The sequence below is a fragment of the Lemur catta genome, chromosome 8 (genome assembly GCF_020740605.2).
Source record: "Lemur catta isolate mLemCat1 chromosome 8, mLemCat1.pri, whole genome shotgun sequence".
Lineage (NCBI taxonomy): Eukaryota > Metazoa > Chordata > Mammalia > Primates > Lemuridae > Lemur > Lemur catta.
The window spans coordinates 40,935,273-40,956,243 of record NC_059135.1 but is presented as its reverse complement, the minus strand read 5'-3'; the positions used below and the strand labels follow the sequence as shown (position 1 = coordinate 40,956,243).

The 20,971-nt window shown below is 34.4% G+C and overlaps 1 protein-coding gene across 3 annotated transcripts in view; it reads left to right on the top strand.

Annotated features, from left to right (window-relative positions):
* The window catches only part of GULP1 (GULP PTB domain containing engulfment adaptor 1), a 251,733-nt gene that overhangs the window by 77,991 nt on the left and 152,771 nt on the right, over positions 1–20,971 (top strand). For all 3 annotated transcript variants that reach the window (XR_006736738.1, XM_045558710.1, XM_045558711.1), the window contains exon 2: positions 7,051–7,178. The gene's annotated coding sequence lies outside the window, so the exon portion shown is untranslated. The remainder of the gene's footprint in view (positions 1–7,050; positions 7,179–20,971) is intronic.

Genomic DNA, 20,971 nt, shown 5'->3' with positions numbered 1-20,971 from the left:
TCTAATGAAGGAATTGAGTGAATGAATGTAATTGTCTGTGAGAAGAGCAACCAAGTCAGAGGGAACAAAAAGTTCAAAGGCCATAAGCCGTTTTTTGAATTTTTTATCGAAACCTCAGAAAACCTCATTAAAACATCATAAAAATGAAAAGCATACCAAAGGATAATAAAAATTATAAAATAAGCATTTAATAAGGTAAACACATAAAATTAATTATACTAATACTTCACTGGCAGTTAAGCAAGCGTACATTTTAGAAAAAGAAAAAAAATTCTGACAATCAAATAAATTGTCAAAAGATTAGAAAGATCATTCCTGGCAAGGGTGGTTTAAATTTGGCATTGTCATATGCTATTAGTCTAAATCTATGTTGATATATTTTTCTAGAAAATAACTTGGTGATATGCACTAAAATACCTAAAAGATCAAATATGCTTTTTGACAGAAAGTTCACCTTTAGGAAGCCACAATAAAGGAATAATTTGAGATGGGCACAACAAACTTTTATGTACAAAGATATGTACTACAGTTTAATTAGTAATGTGAAAGTATGAGAGTTTTAAGCAAACCAGCAAAAAATAATTATTGTGAATTGTTAAAATTTTTGTGTCAAGCACTTTGATTAGTGCTGTGTGTGGATTATCTCGTTTCTTTCTCAGTTCACATGATGTGTAGTTAGTGTTTATTTGTGAATGTACGTAACACGGTGTTTGTAATAGACCAGATTTTCCTTGGTGGAACTCACCTGTCGTGGTGTGTGGAAGTGATTTAGGAGAACTGAGCATATTTACGTGTCTTGGAATGCACCCGATTGTCTTAAGCCAGTCAGTGCTTCTCTGATTGGTTAGGGATGTGCTTGTCACCTTCACCTTTTGGCCTAGACAAGAATAAATCCCAGAACTTTTGATTACTAATTGAGATAGAAACTCTCTTTTTCCCTTAGCTTTCACTCTTGTTTGTCTCTGGCTTTTTTTGCTCTTTCTTACTATCTGACTCCCTTGTTCTTTCTTCTCTTGCTCTTTCACTGTCTCTGAGCACTTAGAAAAGAAAGCATGAATCTTGGGAACGTTTTTTTAAATGTTCTAGAATAAACACATATTAATCTAATTTTTATAAAAATCATTAAAAGTTGTTTACTATTTATTTATTTTCCGTTATATACCTATCCCAGGAAAACTTGTCTTACTACTGAGGGAGAAGACGAAAGCAAATAAAAAAAAGGCAAGGGGGCAAACAAAAAATTCCTCTCTCTTACTCCATATACTTCATTATTATATAAAAGATACAATAAAAAATTGAGAAAAACACAAAAAAATTAATAGGAAAAATGGGCAAAAGGCTAATAGTACACAAAAGAAACAAATGCAAATGAAAAACAATATTATGAACCAGTTTTTTATGTTATTGTTTAATTTTTCAATTGAATTAATATCAATTTAAAAAACCCTGATGTGCACAGCACTGGGGAGATTGGGATGAGATTTACATACTTTTTCATTGCTCTGGGAGTGTAATTCACCCAGTTTTGCAGGAAAATTATTTTAATTACATATAGATTTTGATCCAGTAATTTCCATTACCTTTTGTCTCCATAATCAGAAATTTAAGTTACTGTTTATATTAATATAATAGCTAAAATGTATTATATACTTAGAATACACCATTCAAACTTTAAGTGTTTATGTGTTTTACAAACTCTGAAATGATTTGTTTCCTAAAGCAACCCTATGTTAGGTGATACGGATGAGGAAACAGAAGCATATCCTGCCCAAAGTGAATCAGGTTTAGAATACTTGCCAGGCTAACAACAGTCAGACATTTTTAGTCACTATGTGACTCTCTAAGTCTACCCATCACAGTGTTTTTTATTAATAGATAGTATAAAAATGGAAAACTCTTAATGGAATATTAGAATGACCCCCCAAAGTTATAGTGATATGGTAGCATGTTATGCTAACATTAAATTATTTATTTGAAGACTTATTTAATGATATAAGAATATGCATGCACTATGGGTGAAAAGAGGCAGGAAACAAAATTGTATGTGTAGTACAATTTCAGTTTTAGAGAAAGACTGGTTAGAAGATAACTAAATGTTATGTTTAGTTTATCTTAAATAGATGATTTTTATTTTCTTTTTATAATTTTCTATATTTTTAAGTTTTCTATATTTCTAAACATACATATATTTTCACTTCTTTGAAATATTGCTGGGATTGTCATCCCTTTCTCTAGTCACATTTATTTTCTTTTTCAAATTCCCATTCCATTAATAAAAGTTCCTCTACCCCTGGTAATAGTTTCACTCTGCAATTATTCATTCATTCATATATTATATTAGATGAAATATATCATTCATTAACTCAGGTGAATTTTTAAACTGGGGCCAGTTGTCATAACTCTCGATCCATCTCGGTGCCTATACTGTGTTTCCCACAAAAGGCACTTAATATTTGAGAGATCAAAGTTTTAAAGAGTCAATCTTAAAAAAGAGCAAAGACTTTACAATAACCCATTTAGACTGAAAAATATCATAACCAAAAGTTTCATGGAAAGTGACTGTATTTTCCACTGCTTTGGGCAAAAAGAGTGAATGACTTGATAATTGGTCTCTTACTTTTCCTAATTAGGAGTGTTTCCTGCCAGTGACAGCTTCAAAGCACAGCTAAAAGTTTGTTGTCAAATGTGGAGGAGAGAACTGACTGAATTTGTTTTTAAATTTATAAATTTAAAATTTTTATGTATTCTGAAAGAGTTTGTCATGGCTCATCCACTGTCACTTTTTTTCATTACCATACTGAGCTGAGAGTAAAGAACTTCGAATGCACATGGAAAAATAACAGATGATGTGAATTCTTGGTCCTGATGTCTCTGGGGCTAGAAAAACCCAGGATCAAAGTTGTCTTTGTTTTGTTCAAAGGTTTTAAGGACCTTTCTAGTTTTACTTCTTACAAACATGAATCTCTTGAGTCTGTTTCTATTTTGTATCAACCATCTAACAAATACACACAAATTTCTTAAGGGGTTGCTATTCTCAAACGCCTCACTTCTGGGTCTCTTCAGAGCCATACAGGCAACATGAGCTTCCCAAAACGTATCTTATTGCACTATTTCCCTTTTCTATCATACTTCTGTCACTTTTAAGGTAAAATCCAAATTTTATAGCATGGCATTTAGGAGATTTCCTGATGTGGCCCCACCATATCACTAAAGTTTTATGCAAAACAGTCTCCTATAAGCATTATAATTTCAAATCATATATACCAACTCATTTCCTCTCCTTGAAGGTGGTATGTTCCTCCTTATTCCTGTGCCTTTGCATTTGATGTTCCCTCTGCCATATGTGGCCTTCCCCTGCCTTTGCATGTGATGTTCTCTTTGCCAAGTGTGGCCTTCCCCAACATTCTCACTGAACAGCTTCTGTGAACTGAAGGTTTACAGGTTTCATCTTTTTTAAGAAGACTTTTCTGAACCTTCTCTATGTTTCTGCAGCAGCTGACCTTGCCATTAACATAGTCTTTATTACATTAACACATGTGAAGGAGGATGTGGACTTATTTTCCTCTTACTAGTGACTAACATGATTGGGGATTGGGCATTCAGTAGGTGTTCAACGAATATTGATTTGATTAACTAAATTACTTTTCCAATTTTACTTCCCTTAGAGTGCAGGAGTATAGTTTTGACTATATGTATGCCACTGCCTCAGTGAGAAGACTAGAACACACAGGCAATGCTTTCCGCAAGCCACTTAGGACAATCATCCCAACTCACCTTGTTTGTACCCTTTGTACATTGGGGTGAAGACTTTTCAGAAGATGTCTTAAAGACATGCTAAGGCATTTGGAATTTGTTCATATGGTAACATAGCCAGATTACTTGTTAGAGAAATCATGACTGGCTAGGGATGGATAGGTGAGGGTGTAGGCTAGGAGAAAAAAGACAAATGGAGTTGTGTTGTGTTAAGTAGAATTAAATTTATTTTTATTTGAATACATGTAGGTGGTAAGGAAAAAAAGAGGGATTAATAATGCCAGGTTTCTGGCTTGATCAGTTAGAGTGAGGATTGCACTATTTACTTTATTAAAGTCACAAGACAAATAAATAAATGGAAAAAAGAAAAGAAGAAGAAAACAAAAAAATCAGAACCAAAGGTCTGATTTTATATATTTTGAATTAAGGAGCCTGTAGGAGATAAAGAATGAATATTTAGGAAAACATTTTTAACAACATTTTTCAAATTAGATTGAAATATTGTTAAATTCTTGAACCTAAGTAAAAAGGAGAAATATGATTTTCAAAACATTTTAAGGTCATGAAAATTGTGGTCTATAATTCATATGATGACAAGTGGAAATACAATTTGGTCTGACTAGTTTGTTTAGCTTGGGTTTACTGTACATGTAATATTTAAAGACATAAATGTTGCCTTAACAAATGGAAAAATCTAGTCATATTGCAGTATTAATAATGTTTTCATAAACTAGTACTGCTGGAGAAAAATGAAGGTTTTAGTAAAGAAGTGGTTGGTTTCATTTAATTTCATATACATCTTCAAATCGCATGAGAGTGTACAATAAATGATGGCAAATACTATCAAATTGACTGTATTATGTTCACACTAAAATTTTAAGAACCATTTGAATTGGAAATCAGGATTTTATACTTTAAAATAAAAATGTTCAAAAGAGCAGCATATAAGCCCTTCTCATCTTTGAAAGAATATTCAAAATGTTCTTCCTATGAAAAATCTAGTCATATTAGACATAGAATAATAGATCCAAATTGGAGTATATGTCATTTTCCGGCAAGAAGAAAGACAGAAGTAGGTACAAGTTCATTCTTTTTTTTTGATGTGGGTATTTTTGTGCTCTTTATTCTGTCACATTGCATAAAATATTCTAGTTTGAAAAGTATTTCCTGCAGTAAAACTGGATTTCAGTCAATCTGAGATAGAAATAGACTATAGGATGTTAAGTTGAATTGACCATTTTAAGGAAAATATTTACTTTCATAAAATTTTGGAATGGGATTTATTGAATAGTTTGGTTAACAGTTACTTATCTTGGATGATTTCTCTCTAAATTCTGTTCATAAGACCAATATTTGCCACAAGATAAATAGAAAAAATATTTATACTATTGTCCAAAAAAATAACTAATATTGTTCCTCCTTTTCTCTCCTCTCACTTGAGACAAGCAAACAAGAAAAATATGATCTGGTAAATCACACTGGAAATTATGACATAGTTTCACATTTACCTTGTAGCAAAGTGTCATGTTTAAAATTTCCTGTCTAGGATGAACTCACCTATTTCTCAAGCTGGAAATAAAGCTGTAATAATGCAACCTTTATATTTTGCAGAAAGATAAAATGAATTGTATCATTCATACACACTAAGATCCAGTAAATGCTAAGAGAATACCATATGATTTGATAAATAATAGCATCGCTGGGTAGGCAAACATTTTTCATTAAATTTATTAAATATCTATAAATGTTCTTAAAATATACTGTGCTAATATTTAAATTCAAATTTTAAAATTGTTGCCTTTTGTTGTAGATGTAGATGTTGTTGATGATCTGCCTATAAGCTTCTCTTTTATCACTGCTGTTCAAATTGACAGAATTTCCAATGCCAATCCTTGCTTTTCTTTACCTAAGGGATTCTTTGGCCACCAGACACCATTTCGCCAATCAAAGCGGGCTGGAAGTGCCAGGGCATTAATGCCCCTGGGAGCAGCCCTCAGCTAATGACTAATGAGAGCTGGTATATAAATATCCTATCTCTAATTCTTTAGGTCAGATATATCTGACGGGTATCTTCTATATTGGATGTCTGATTTTCCTCAGCCAGATTAAGATGCATGTGTCAACAGTTTTAATGGGCCAGCTAATGTTCCCTGTATTAAGACGTCTTCAACTCCTTGTCTCACTTCCTTTCTCCCCTGCTGGTGTTTCCTGGCATCATGTCCCAAACAGACTTCTTGCACTTGAATTATTACCTCAGGGTTTCCCTCTTGGGCAACGTAAACTAAAATCCTTTCTTTCTTTCTCTCTAAAGTTATGCTAGAAAATGGAAAAGAATAGAATGAACAAATAGATAAATGGGCTTCTGAAGAAGGTTGTGGCTAAGATGGGAAAAGATAGCTTTCAGAATATTCAGATGACTTAGATGCAAACACAGAGACAGGGATAAAATATTAATAGCATGGAGATCTGCCTATTATTTGAGAAAGCAAAAAATATAGATCTGGCATCACCAATGTTTGTATCAAGGTGCTTTTATCAAACTTACGGTAGGGAACAGGACAAAAGACAAAAAAGTTAGCTGTGTTTCCTTCCCATTTTGAATAAAACAGAAAGAGCTCTTTTTGGTGTTTTGGCAAGAAGAGAAGATCCTATTCAGTGAATTTTTCTGCTACTATCTGAATTTATGTCAGAGGTAGATTTGAAATGACCAGATTAAGGGAAGACATAATGTGTGCTTTTGTGTCTAGCTGTGTTTTGTCTGTTGTAATAAAAATTCTAAAGCTTACTTAACCAATTGATATGTTTGTTTTAGTTATGGCATGATAATGAGTAGAAGGATAAGCTATCTAAATGCCTCTCCATAGCCATCGAAGTGGAATGAAAATGAAAATAAATCAGTGCTTGCTAAAATTGTTTCACCTTCTTAATCATCATGAACAGGGTATGTTCTTGGTTAGTCTAATTAGGTAATATGAGAAAGAGATAGCTGGGGCTAGATGTACAGCTCGAGGGAGAAAGGCATACGTTGTCAACTATCACTGTGCTTTAGTAGCAGCATATGTATGAGTTAAAAATTTAACACATTATCTAACAACCTTGTTACTTAATACTAAAAATCCGTAACAACTTTTTCAAAAAAATGACGTTTTATCATTGCTTTCCTAGTATTTAGTAATTTTCTTGAACTTTCACAAAAAAACATAATTAGAATTGAGAGGTACTATAACCTCTAAATTAAAATGAACAAATGTAATTATTGATTAATTCTACTAAGTACAATTTTAATTTTATTTTTAGTTATATGTGATTCCATCTGATATACAGAGGAGAAAAAGTAGTATAAGAAGAAATCTGATGGCAACTGTATGATAGAAGCTATATAAAGTCAAGTGTCTAATATTTCAAGTATATTTGAGCATACCCAGGTAAGAATAAATGATTGTTTATATACTCTGCACCACTTCCAGAAAAAGATTTGAAACTATAAAAATGCTTTTATTTTATGCTGAATTAAAAAATATAGTCTTATTGTATAAAATACAGAAAAGTAAAATAAAATTAAAAGCACCAATGAGTCTATTTTCTGAAAATAACCTTTGCCATCATCTTGTTCTATATCATTTTATGTTTGTTTTGTTGGTTTTTCTTTTTAAAACAAGTTGAAATATTATGTGCATTCTTTGTTGATTTTATTTGTTACTTTTGTAACAAACTAATTTTGTTCTGTTCTTTGAGAGTATGAATTAATGTTTCATGTTTTTCATTATATTTATTAATATATAGCATGAGTGATTTAAAATACTTTTAGGTTGTGTGTATTTGTTCTTAGTGTGAAGATCCTTATAGATATAATGATCTATACATCACTCACTTTGCATTAGTAGAGTTACTAAAATTAGCATCCCTGGTTCAATGACTATGATCTTTTAAAGACTTTTTATTCTCTTTGCTGAGTTTACCTTCAGAAGGTGGTAATGAGTTAAAGTGTTCATTAGCCAGTTTCAAAAATGTTTGTTGAATAATTGTTACTATTTTCTCATTAAAAGAATTTCCCTAACAAAACCTTGTTTGCTTTGAAGGAAAAATTCAAAATTCAAAATTTTGATTGCAAGCAGTGGCTTCCCCTACTCACAAATCCTCAGCAAATATATTCCCTTACATAACTAAGCCTAGAAGAAAAGTAAATATTTTGTATGTATAATTTTGCCACACTGTTTAAAAATGCATCATTTATAAATGATAGCAAGTATACATTTATTCAACTAATATTTACAGGAAACTTATTGCACTAAGCCTAAGTACTGTGATTAGTTGAGCGATAGTAGTGGTGATGATGGACATTAGAAACAGGATGGTGCAGAAATAGTTCCTTGTCACTTCTAACTTTCAATAAAATATGACAAGATAAAAAACACATTTCAGTTCCTTAGGTATAAGTAGGATGTAATAAGTGCCAAGAAAGAATTGAAAAGACAGTTGGTGATGATGACATTACCAGCTTTGGGAACTGAGGAACTCTTCACAAACAAGAGACCACCTGAGTTGTGCTTTTAAGAGTATATAGGTAGAACTTTGGAAGGTATTTACATGAAGAGCCAACCCGGGGCAAAAGTAGATGGTTGGCAAAACATAGGGGATGTTCAGGAAGTTGGAAAGATGGGGTAGATTACAGCAGAGTAGTGGGAAATATGTTCTGTGATTGGATTTCTATTTGTATTTCATCATTATACAGAGAGGAAAGATTACAGGGGAATCGGATGATCCATGCTCTCCTGTAAGAAGCTTAATGCAGAAGTGATATGTGTGTTAGACTAATGAAGAAAAGAGCAGCCTAAAGAAAGACAGAATAATTTGTAGGCTTTTTATTTTTCATTTTGATCAACATTTGCTGAACACTTGCTATCTGCCAGGTACTAAGCTGGGAACTACAGAAAAAAAAAGATGAAGACATAATTCCTATCCTGAAGAGTTTATATAGTGTAGTGTATGAAACATACATGACAAACAAATGAATATAATACCCATGACAGTCCAACAATAGAATCATATTCAAGGAAAGAGTAGTGGGAAATTAATTACTCTGGGATGCAGGTACTCGGTTACCAATAGATGAGGTTTTCCTAAAGACATAAAGTCTCCAGGTTACCCAAGAAGGAATGTTTCTAAATTTTGTAAGAATTCAATAAGAAACAGTGGAGGCTTTAGTTAGGGTGAGAGAAGTGTAAATAAAAAACAAGGTTTGCATAGATGACATTTGGTAGTGGTAGAAACAGTGGGGGGTTAAGGGAAGGTTTTTTTTTTTCACTTAGGCAAGAGGGGCATGTTGATGGCATTAACAGAAAGGGGAAAATAGAACAGGTGGAATTTTTGTGTTGGTAAAATTAGTTTGGTTTTGAACACTGAGAATTTTTCTGCCCTCTTTCACTGTGCTTTGCTCAAACCTTCACTAGAGTACTCATAGCATTTTAAAATTTCATTGCAATCCCTTATGTAATTGAGGATTGATTTATTATTCAAAATGACTTGAGTTCTTTTAAAATGAAAGTACAAGTATAATAAGAGTAAAAATAACTTACACCAAACAAAACATATTAAATATGAAGTAAAGAGCTGATTGAATTCATAACCACTGTATATATAATTTAGTTTTAGACTTTCCAGCATTCACAAAAGCAGATATATGTTCTTGCTCTGAAAGCTTAGATAAATTTATTATAAGTCTTAATGTAATGGATAGGAAAAGTATCCTTACCTGTTAGAGGTACCTTATATATTACATTGTTAAAAAGAAAGAGAACTGTGTTAATACATACCTGTGAGTAGTAAGCTTGTAGAAGTTCAGAATTCAGCTTCTCCAGGATGTCATTCCTGACTTTTGGAATCTGGACAAGATCCTTCTCCTATGTGCCATATACCTTAACACCATATATATTCCTTTGTCCTAACACACAGTATGGGTCTTGTCTGTCATCCCCTGAGACTATAAGATTCTTGAGGATTGAGTCATCATTTGTAATTATAGATATAAATTTAAATCTAAATAAAACTCACATTTTTATAGAGCATACTCCATAAATATTGCTTACATGCAAAATCGAATCTATTTCCGTGGCTTAATTGTCTTAATTATCACTAACATAGCCTAGAAAGTTTTGTGTGCTCCCTATTAGTGTTTCATTTCTGTGTAATAAATCACTCCAAAATTTACCAGCTTAAAACAGTATTATCTCACAGTTCCTGTGTTTTAGGAATCTGGGCACAGCTTAGCTGGTGCCTCTGGCTCTAGATCTCTCATGATGTCACAGTCAGGCTGTCAGCTGGAGCTAGTCATTCACAGCTCAGCTGGGGCTGAAGGGTTTACTTCCAGGGACTCAGTCTCCTCACAAGGCTGCCTCATGATATGGAATCTGGCTTCCCGTGGGACAAGCAATCCAAGATGGAGCAAAAGTGAACACCCACGGTGGAAGCCACATTTTTTATAACCAAATCTACGAAGTAATATCCCATCTGTAGTGAGTTGAATGGTGGTTTCCAAAATGTTCAGGTCTTAACCTGTACTACTTGTGAATGTGACATTATTTCGAAAAGGAGTCTTTGCAGTCATAATTAAGGATCTTTAGAGGTGATCATCCTGGATTAACCAGGATGAACTCTAAATCCAAATACATGTATCCTTAAGAGATATACACAGAGGAGAAGACCCTGTGAAGACAGAGTCAGGAATTGGTGTGATGCAGCCACAAGCCAAGAAGGAGCCACCAGAATGTGGTAGAGGCAAGGAACAAAATCTCTCCTACAGCCTGGGGAGGAAGTGCAGCCTTCCGCAGCCTTGATTTCAGACTTCTGGCTTCCAGAACTGTGAGAGAATAAATTTCTGTCCTTTTAAGCCACCCAGGTAACTGTGGAAATTTGTTATGGCAGCCGCAGGAAACTAATATGCCACCATTTCTGTAGTCTTCTATGTTTTAGAAGTGAGTTACTTGGTCCAGCCCACATTCAAGAACAGGGGATCACAAAAGGACATGCATGAATAACAGCAGGCAGAAAGCTTTGAAAGCCATCTTAGAGGATACCTACTCCATCTGATTTTTGGATACCTCCATTTGTATTTTGTATCTGCATAGGTGGACCAAACTCAACAGGTCAGATATTAAAGTCATTATCTCACATTCTTAAAAATCATGATCTTTCATTTGTATTTCCTACTTTTCTGATTAAAATTACAATTCACTGAGATAGTCAAATTGGCAAATTTAGAGTCAAGTAAAATTTCTTCTTTTTTAATATCCATAATCATTCATTGATTAATCAGTCCTTTTCATTCTGTTCTTTAAATTTTTATCATAATCTTTTTATTTTCAATCCCACTCCTACTGTTTAAGAGTCATCCGTGATCTCTCTACAAAATAGAATAGCCCCTACGTGGTCAAACTGTTTCTGACCTTTTTCTTTTTTAACTTTCCCTGCAGAGTGGCTTTTGAAAACCCAAACGGGATTATGCCATTACCTTTATTTAGCATTCTTCGTTGGTTCTCCCATGTCTGGTCAAATAAAAATTAATTAGCAGAAAATAGCATACCCTCGTGATCTGACTCTTGACTTCCTAAAATTAAAGTTTCATCTTTAATCATTCATTAACATAGATCTACAGAATTATATAAAATTTTAGAAATATATTGTTATCTCATTTTTGCTTGTCTTTGGCTATAATTCTCTTAATAGGTATTTAGTTTTTTTTAATATCCAAAGTGCCTCACAGAATATTATAATATTAATGACCAGTACAGAATAGGCTTCATTTGCTATAAACTAATGTCAAGGATGAAAGACTTGTAAAAAGAAGAGGCCTAAAACTCAATAAAATTCCAAAATTATAGACTATCCTAAGATGGAAACAAATGGAAGAAAAAGGGATTTAAGGGTGGGGTGAAGGCAAATGTAAGTTTAGTGTAAATGTGGAGAAGCAGCAAAAGGTCAAGAAAGTGTGACAAAAAGGAAAAGCTTTGGTTTTGAGAACATAAATGAAATTCAGATTCAAGTGTGTACTGTAATGTGTTGCTGAGGTTTAAGGAATCTTAAAAGATACAGTCTCACAGACATTACAACATATTATGCAGAAAGTGTGAAGAAGAAGTCTTTCAAACCAGTGAGGAATAGCATAAACAAAAATGTGATGGAATATAGGAAAGTAGCAAAAAGGAGCTGGAAATATAATTTCTTCTGTCCCCTCTGTTGCAATAAATAAGACTAATAACACTCCTGTCTGAAGAGAGTCTCTAGGGAAATCTCTCAGTGGAGAGCAAATTCAAGTTCTATTCCAAAAATATATTATGACTTATCAGTATTTAAATACAAAGTAAAATAACCTTAAGCCATTGAAGAAATTGAAGATTGAAATAAAAAGTCATTTTACTTTCACTAACCTTTCAAAGTATACATTTAGTACATCTATTAATGTAAAACATACTTCTGTCTTTATGGTATTCAAATTAATCTTCACCTACATTTGTTAACAGTAACTGTTAACATTCGTTTTCATTTAATGAAGAGATTTAAAGAAAAAAATGTTCTGCATATTTATGTAATATGTAATTAAAATAAATGGTTTCTTTATAAATTGATTGCTATTTGAATGAAATAATGAAACCTAGCAAAGTGTTGCTCATCAGATATGTTGGTCTCTGTGTTGCAAAGTAGTAAACTCTGTGGGCTTTTATTCCAAACTAATTATTCATGCTATTATGGTATCTTTTATTATATGAAAGCCTTAACTTACTTGTAGAGAACGTCCTTTATAAAATGGTTTAATTTGCTTTTACAGCATGATTTACATAGAGAAAATTCAGTTCAGTGAAAAATAAATATTTTTACAAGGGTAATTTTTATATATAAGGAGTGAAATAAATGAGAGAGAAGAGTAGGATTTACATTAACATGCACAGTGCATGAAGAAGTGGAAGTGGTTATCTCAGTGAAGGAAATTGTCAAATTATGAATTTTAGATTGCCTGACAGTCTAAAGAGGACATCTTTTGATTAGGTGACTATCTGTGAAACAACACCTATTTAGACAAGCAGTCTGTGCTATAGACTAATCACATCTACTTTTGAAGAGTCTCTCTTTGATTTGCAAGGAACAGAAACTAGTTCTGTGTATTTAAACAAAAAAGGCATTTTGCTAAAAGGATATGGGTTAGCTTATAAAATCAGAGGGTAATCAGATGAAACAGTTCACAGAAAAGACAGAAGCCAGACCTGTTCCAGGAATCTAGAGAGTGGCAGTTAGAGATCGTGAAGGATACTTCTGTGGAGCTCAATTTTTGAGCAATAATGTGTTTTAATATTCTTCCTCTCACATTCACCAAGGGCTGAGTTTGAGTCATTTGTCTTCTGTCAGGAACCCTGGCACTTGATTAGCCGTTCCCCCAAGACCACCTGTATTGGGAGAGGGTGGCTCCCAAAAGGAACTTCAAAGTTCTGGGACCAGGACAGAGAATGGATATGGGGCAAATAAAAACAATACGTATCTGCTAAAACTCTTTTATAAGTGTCATTCAAAAGCCATCAAACTATTGGCAATAAAATCTCAAATATTAAAGGTTTTGCCAGTAAAACGACTATCTATTTAATATGTAATGTTGCTCAGTTCTCAATAGATATCTATTATCATGAAAAAATCATTTGTTCTTTCTTTTATACATACTCATATTTATTAGTTGCCTATCCTATGTCAATTGCTGTATTTGGTGGTGAGCATAAAACTATAAACAAAGGTTATTCCTTGCTTTGTATGGAACTTATAGTCTAGTGAGAATTGAAATGAAACCATCACTATATTGCAATAAGTCTAGCATGGGAGGTGTAGTAGTTTTCTAGGACTGCCTTTACAAACAACCATAAACTGGGTGGCTTAAAACAACAAAAAAAATTCATTCTTTAACAGTTGTGGAGACTAGAAGTTTGAAATAAAGGTATTAGTAGAGTCACTGTCCCTCCAGAGGCTCTAGTGGAGGATCTTTCTTTGTTTTCTCCAGCGCCTAGTGGCTCCTGGTGGCTCTTGCTATTCCTTGATTTGAGGCAGCATAACTCCAATCTCTGCCTCCATCTTCACATGGCCTTCTTCCTGAGGTGTCTCTGTGTTCTTCCTCTTGTAAATGCACCAGTCATTGGATTTAGGGCCCACCCTAAATCCATAGCAATTTTATCTCAAAATTCTGACCTAAGTACATCTGCAAAGATACTATTTCAAATCAAGATCACATTCTGAGGTTCTGGATGGACATAAATTTTGAGGGGATGCTGTTCAACCCACTACAGGAAGGTGCACGATACTGTTGGTGCTCCTAGCAGGGTCTGGGTGGGAGGTGGAGAGAAGTGATGGTGAAGAGCCTAAGGGGACAAATGATAAGGAAGCATGTAAGGAATTTGACATTGTCCTGAGTGCACTGGGTGCAACTGCTGGGAATTAAGCAAGTGAATGACCTAATCAGATTTGTGTTTTACAAAAATCACATTGTATACAACGTGGATAAAAGGAGTAATTGAGCAATGCTTGAGGAAAAAAAGCTAGCTAGGACCTCTGTAAGTAATTTAGGTTTGAAATGACAGTGGCTTGGAGAAGGAGACACTGGTGGAAATGAAGACCAGTAAATGTAATTCTGGTATGTTGACAAAAGTGGAATGAATGGGCTTGGTGTGGATTAGAGACAAAGGGTGGTAGAGGAATCATGGAGCTCAGCTTCTGAGACTGTGGGTGATAGTCCTAGGCTCTGGGATTGGAAGTGTGTGTGTGTGTGTGTGTGTGTGTGTGTGTGTGTGTGTCTGTAGGGGTGTGTGTGCATGTGAGAGAGAGAGAGAGAGACAGATGAAGATGGAGAGAGATACCTAGGAACAAAATAATGGATTCAGTTTTGGATATTTCTTTTAATTTTGGTTGCTGTTGGACTTCCAAATGAATATGAATATGTTTGGGAGGCAGTTGTCTAGCTGCCTATATGAGACTAGTGATATTGAGTAAGGAAATCCGGGCATATAAATTCTACCTGCAATTATTGGAGACTTGGAAAAAAAGTTTATATTACTCCTATACCCAATAAAGGAATATTGTGTAGAATTAAATAATGACATTTAGAAATAATTTTAATAGCATAGGAAATAGTCATTATAACAAGCCAATAGGAGACACAGCTGTATCTACAGTAAGATTGCAACACTATATATTTGCCTACCTTTATTAACAAAGACTATAAGTAAATGCATTTAAATGTTAGTGTGGCTATTTCTGGGTGATTTAATTTTTTACTTTTTACTTATTTTTAAAGTACAGTGTATTTAATGAGCATGTATTACTTTTATAACAAAAAAATGCAATTTTTGGTAAATTTTAGCACATAAAATGTACCTGAAATTGGATTAGCATAGTATTGTAAAATATAAGTAATTGATTTCAAAGATTGAGTATCTTTTGACTTTGAAAAAAAAGAGATGTGGGGGAAAGGATTAAGCCACACAAGCCAGCTATTTATAAAATATCTCAAAATATATATGGGGATATGTGTTGCGTGTCTTCAGGTTAAGTAGCTGTTTGATAAATCAGCATAAAAATACTACTTTTGGACATAAAGTAGGAAATAAATTTAGATTGAAGCATTTTTCACTTGATTTTGAAACCCATATCAATGAATGAGCAATTTAATAAAACATAGAAATAAATTATTTTACGTAAGTTGTCATCAGTAATGCCAGATTGCCTTATGTAAGGTGATTAGACATAACATTCCTGTGCAGATTTTACTGATTTCTGTAAGACTTAAGTGGTATTTAGATTTCTGGAATGCAAAGCTAGAGCTTTAATACTAAATCTACTTTACATATCCACGAGTTGTGCTGTGAGAACAGAACATATTTGCATGTTCTTCTGTTCTCTCTTCCCTTCTTCCTACAAGTTTCAGAATATTAAACAATTATTCCATTAACACATACTGGGTAATATGACTGTGCAGTTAAAACTCTCAGGTCATCTTTGGGCTATCCTCTTATTTTGTTGTTACCAAGAGGTGACACAGGATAATTAATGCCTTGGAATAACGTTACTAAAAGGCCAAAGGCTGGCTCGTACCTGCAATAAGAAATTATTTGACACTTATGTGGAAGGCTTGTTTTTTTATATTTAAAGTTTTGATAATTGCTTAAATATCATTGTTTGTTTTTACTCATCAATAAAATTATTTGCTATTCTTGACCTGACCTAGGATGAAGTATCAACATTTTGCTATTTAAGTAAGTTATAAAACTCAAACATACTCTTACTTGTAGATTCTCTTTCTTTAGAAATAGTTTTGAATAGATTGTAGTAATAGACATACTAGAAATAAATGTCTTGGTTAGTTATTTTACATATAATGTAGAAAAATAATAGAAAAGAAACATAAACTTAGATTTCAACATGAATTTTGACTTTTTCAAAGCAAATTTACATCACTTATATCATCTAATTAGACTATGCCAGAATGTTTAAATGACTTGTCCTATGCAAAAATTTGGCATAATTAGGACCGTAAACCTGGAATTCTAGTAGAAAATTTATCTGCTTGGAGTTTACAGGCTTTTTTTTTTTTCATTTCTTGAGTGCTATTTTCTAAACTCCTGAGCAAGTTTAAAAATCTGCCATAATATCTTTAACAGTAATAATAATATTAATAATGGCCAGCACATATTGCATAGTATGTGTTGGGCACTGTCCTAAGCTGTCTACATCAATTAACACATTTAATTTTCATAGGGAAATTTTAAGGTGGGGAATTCAGTTTATGGAGGAAAAAGCTTATGCACAAAGAGGTAAAGCAAACTTATCTAAGGTCCCATGGCAGAGGTGGGATTAGAACCCAGGAACAGTCCTTATTTTGTTCATTATACTCTACTTCATGTAGTGGCATATATCAACATGAGAGAAAATATTTCAATCTGAAAATACCAAACACCTAGTTAGTATTCCCTTGCCATCTTATTATGAGACTGACATTCAGCTCTATGCTGGACATGTTACATATTTTACCTTTTCCCACACTTTTGCAACTCCTACCGCCTCATATTTCATTCATATCAGATTCCTTAACTTTTTTCCTCTCCTACCTAATAGTCAATTTTATACTTTTATTTACATGTTTTCTAATATACATTATTACAAAGGGTTACCAAGATAAATTTTTTATTTAATTAAAAAAAATGAAAATAGCATTTTGAGATAATAACATACAAATATATTAGTTCTGTGCCCTAAGTTAACACTAACAAAACAACAATAGTAAGTTCTCAGGATGATGAAATCATTAAAAGAACTTTTGGTATCCCGTTTTATAATTTAAACTTATACTTGATAAATTTGGAGCACACAGTGATCTCCTACTTAACACCTCAAATCCTTGAACAGAAGACAAAAATAAATATATCATATATAATTCGAGTCAGAACTGTGCTGGAAAATAAGTCAGAGAACCCTGAATAAGCCAGAACACATGAGAAATCTAGAAGGGAGACCATCAGATTTGAGAAGGAAGCCACAACTCAACACACGCACAGGGGAGCGCTGTCAACCAGACATGGCTGGTGCACAAAACCTACACTATACTCAGAATGGCAGGCTCCTGATCACTGGAAAGGCAGTGAGTCCGGGGATAAGTAACCAGTTGCTTAATTGGGATACAGCAGAGGAGCAGTCAAGTATTCAAACCTGCAGAATCCCTATTTTTTTGTTTTGTTTGCTTTTTTTTTTTTTTTTTTTTTTGAGACAGAGTCTCGCTGGTTGCCCGGGCTAGAGTGAGTGCCGTGGCGTCAGCCTAGCTCACAGCAACCTCAGACTCCTGGGCTTAAGCGATCCTACTGCCTCAGCCTCCCGAGTAGCTGGGACTACAGGCATGCACCACCATGTCCAGCTACTGTTTGCTTTTTTAATGCTGTTTTTGAGACAAGGTGTCACTGTATTGCCCAGGCTAGACTAGTACAATGGCATCACAGCTGACTGCAACCTCAAAGTCCTGGGCTCAAGTGACCCAAGCAGCTGTGACTGCAGGATCACAACTGGCTAATTTTTCTATTTTTTATAGAGACGAGGCCTCACTATGTTGCCCAGTCTGGTCTCAAACTCCTGGTCTCAAGCCATCCTCCTGTCTTGGCCTCCCAAGTGCTGGGATTACAGGTGTGAGCCACTGTGTGTGGCCTAGAACCCTTGTTTATGTTCTATGGTCCAGACAAGAAGGTTATGAGTTTGGATTAGAGAAAAACAGTGAAGCTTTCAGATGATTATCAAGGGTAAGGCAAATCAGGGAACTCATTTCCAGGAGACCAACTACCAAAATTGCCCTTTCTTCAGTGTGTCTCCCCATCCCTCCACTCTCATTCAAAATAGACTAGAGCACTAGGATAACAAGAGTTAATAAAGTAAGCAGAGCACAGTTAACATGGAACAGCAGAGGGGATGTGAGAAATATTGCTTAAATGGAAGAGAGTCAAGCAGAAATCAAGTGAAGTAAAAATCTGATCACTTATTTTTTTAAAGGAATCCTCAATAAATGCATAATTTCAAAGGCAGACTGGCAGTCAGCATGATGGAGGAATAAGGCTTTCCAGTGCTTGTCCCTCCACAGAAACAACAATTTAAACAAGTATCCATGCATGAAAATACCTTCACAAAAACTAAGGAACCCAAGTGAGAGATTACAGCATCTGCCTGTGGCACAGAAATAAGAAAAGATGCACTGAAGGCAGTAGGAGGGACAGTTTTATGTTACCTGCATCACCCCTCCTCAAACCCTAGACAGCAAAGTGCAGAGAGAGAGAGACCCTGTGCTTGGGACAGTGAGAGAAACTGAGCACTGGACTTTGTCTTGGACCCAATACCAGGCCCACCCCAGTAAAGCCCAGTGCTGGGCAGGCCCCACAGGCCTCAGACTCCAGCATGGTACCTGCAGACTGAGCCTCCAGGCTTGCCGTGGTGCCAGGATAGATCCTTTAGCAAGTCATTTTCTGTTAAGTGCAGGCAAACAGCAGGGAATAAACTTTTTTGCCTGTACAGACTTTGAGGATATCATTGTTTATCCTCACTTCTCAGGGATAGAATAAACATTGTTGTGGAAAATAGACTCTGATTGAAAATAAAGCCTTTGAATGCTAAGGAGTAAAAAGAATGTAACTTTTCCTCTCCACTCCACCTCCCCACCCTCCACACACACCCCCTCAGTTAGGAAATACATTGAATCCGTTTTAAGAAGTAGCAGATGACACTCCAGTTTGCTAGGCTTCTAGAATGACTGGCTATGTCATCTAGAAATAGAGATCTGGGTACAGGTGTTCTCTGTGTGGTAGGTCATAAAGAATGCCATTCTATTTCTTGAGCTTTGGAAGTTTCCAGATAGTTAACAAAATATTTTCATTGTTTTTATTACAAGGTTATACTGTAGATTTTTAGCTCTTTAATACTGGCTTTTTTCTATTACAAACCTAGATATGATGTTATTTGGTTATTTAACCTAGTAATCCTAAGCTGGACAGATTCCTAGTCAGTTAATACTCCATTCCAAACTATCCCTTGTACATTACTGTTGAAGTGCTATTGGGTGTCTTTTTGCCTCTCCCCTGACAGCCTTCAGTATAATGCTGAGGAAACTCAAAATCCCTTGAATTCTGTAGTTCTTTACAACTTGCAAATTTATGGGAGTTCATCAATGTTTTCAGAGTGCAGAATTAAGCTATTTCAGTAATGAGTAGGTATGCTTTAGTGTAATGTAGGAACAAAGATAATAACGTATATTATTTGATATATAATTTGAAACCCCGCTTCTTTAGTGCTGCCTACATGCTGTATCCAATAACTCAATTCAGCAAATAGAACATTAAAAATAAAGTTCAACTCAGGCCCTTCTGACTGCAAATGGGTCATTTTTTTCAAAGTATTTTGTAATAAATGTTATGAATGATGCATATTGGTAAAATTCTTAGAAACAATACCAGCTGCATAGGAGTGCAGTCTAAGATGCGGTTTCTTCCTATACTTTGTCTTGATTCTCCCTGCCTCAAGCTCTCAAGGTTTAGATTGCAGATACAGGCATTTGAAGACATTATTCAAGCCCCTCTCTAGCAGGTGCTATGAGTCTATAAATATTTATTGAACAACTGCCATGTGCCTGACATTGTTATGGATACTGTGGATTCAGTGGGAAACAAAACAGACAAAACCCCTGCCCTTTTGGGGCTTACTTTCCAGTGCAATAACATCACTGCAACCTCCTCCTCCTCAAATTCCTATAATTAAAGAATGTTTTGATTTAAGTGTTCTAACCACAAAAAATAAGTATGTGAGGTAATGCATATGTTAATTAGCTCAATATAGTGATTCCACAATGTACACATATTTCAAAACATCATGTTATACATGATAAATACATATCATTGTATTCATCGATTATGAATAAATGAATGTTAAAAAATTGAAACTTCCTTGTCAATTTTTCTTATTTTTTAAAATAGAATAATGGCAATACAATGAAATCATTAAATTATTATGCAACCACTGCTGTGTGAGCAAATCTGACCAACCTGTAGAAAGAAGAATATATATTCAGAACAACAGAGACCCAGCAGAGCTGTCCATACACAATGCTAGGAATCATGAACTGTGTGAAAGTCAAGCTCTACCTGTAACTGTGGGTTTAACTACCAGTCCTTCCTCACTTCTACCCTCAGACAAGGGAAGCTGGGCCATTCTCTCTGTCTGAGTTCTTGCTGTCCAACTCCATCTCTTTCTTCAAATACTTGATCATTTTCCTGTATGCCTTAAAGTTTAACACATGTCCATTCCTCCTCATGGGGGATTGCTGTCTTCATTTTGCCAGAGCACGTATATTAAGGATAAAGTTTGGAGTCTCTCTGAAAGGTTATTCATAGGTCAATATTTTAAGCATAATCTTTCTGTATTTACAGAAGTTTTATTGATTGCATTTTGTGAATTGTTTCTGTTATTTTTATAGAATTAGCCGGTTGTATGCAAATGTTGGCAATACAAAAGATGGGGCTACTTTACTGCCTATAGTTGCTGATAATGTTTTCCAGCCAATAGGTCTGCAAGTATGTATTAAAATATTTTCTGTGGATTTTCTGTGGCAACTCAAGTCAGAGGGCTTTGTAGAATTGCTGGATTTGAAGCAGAACATCAATTTATGCATAAT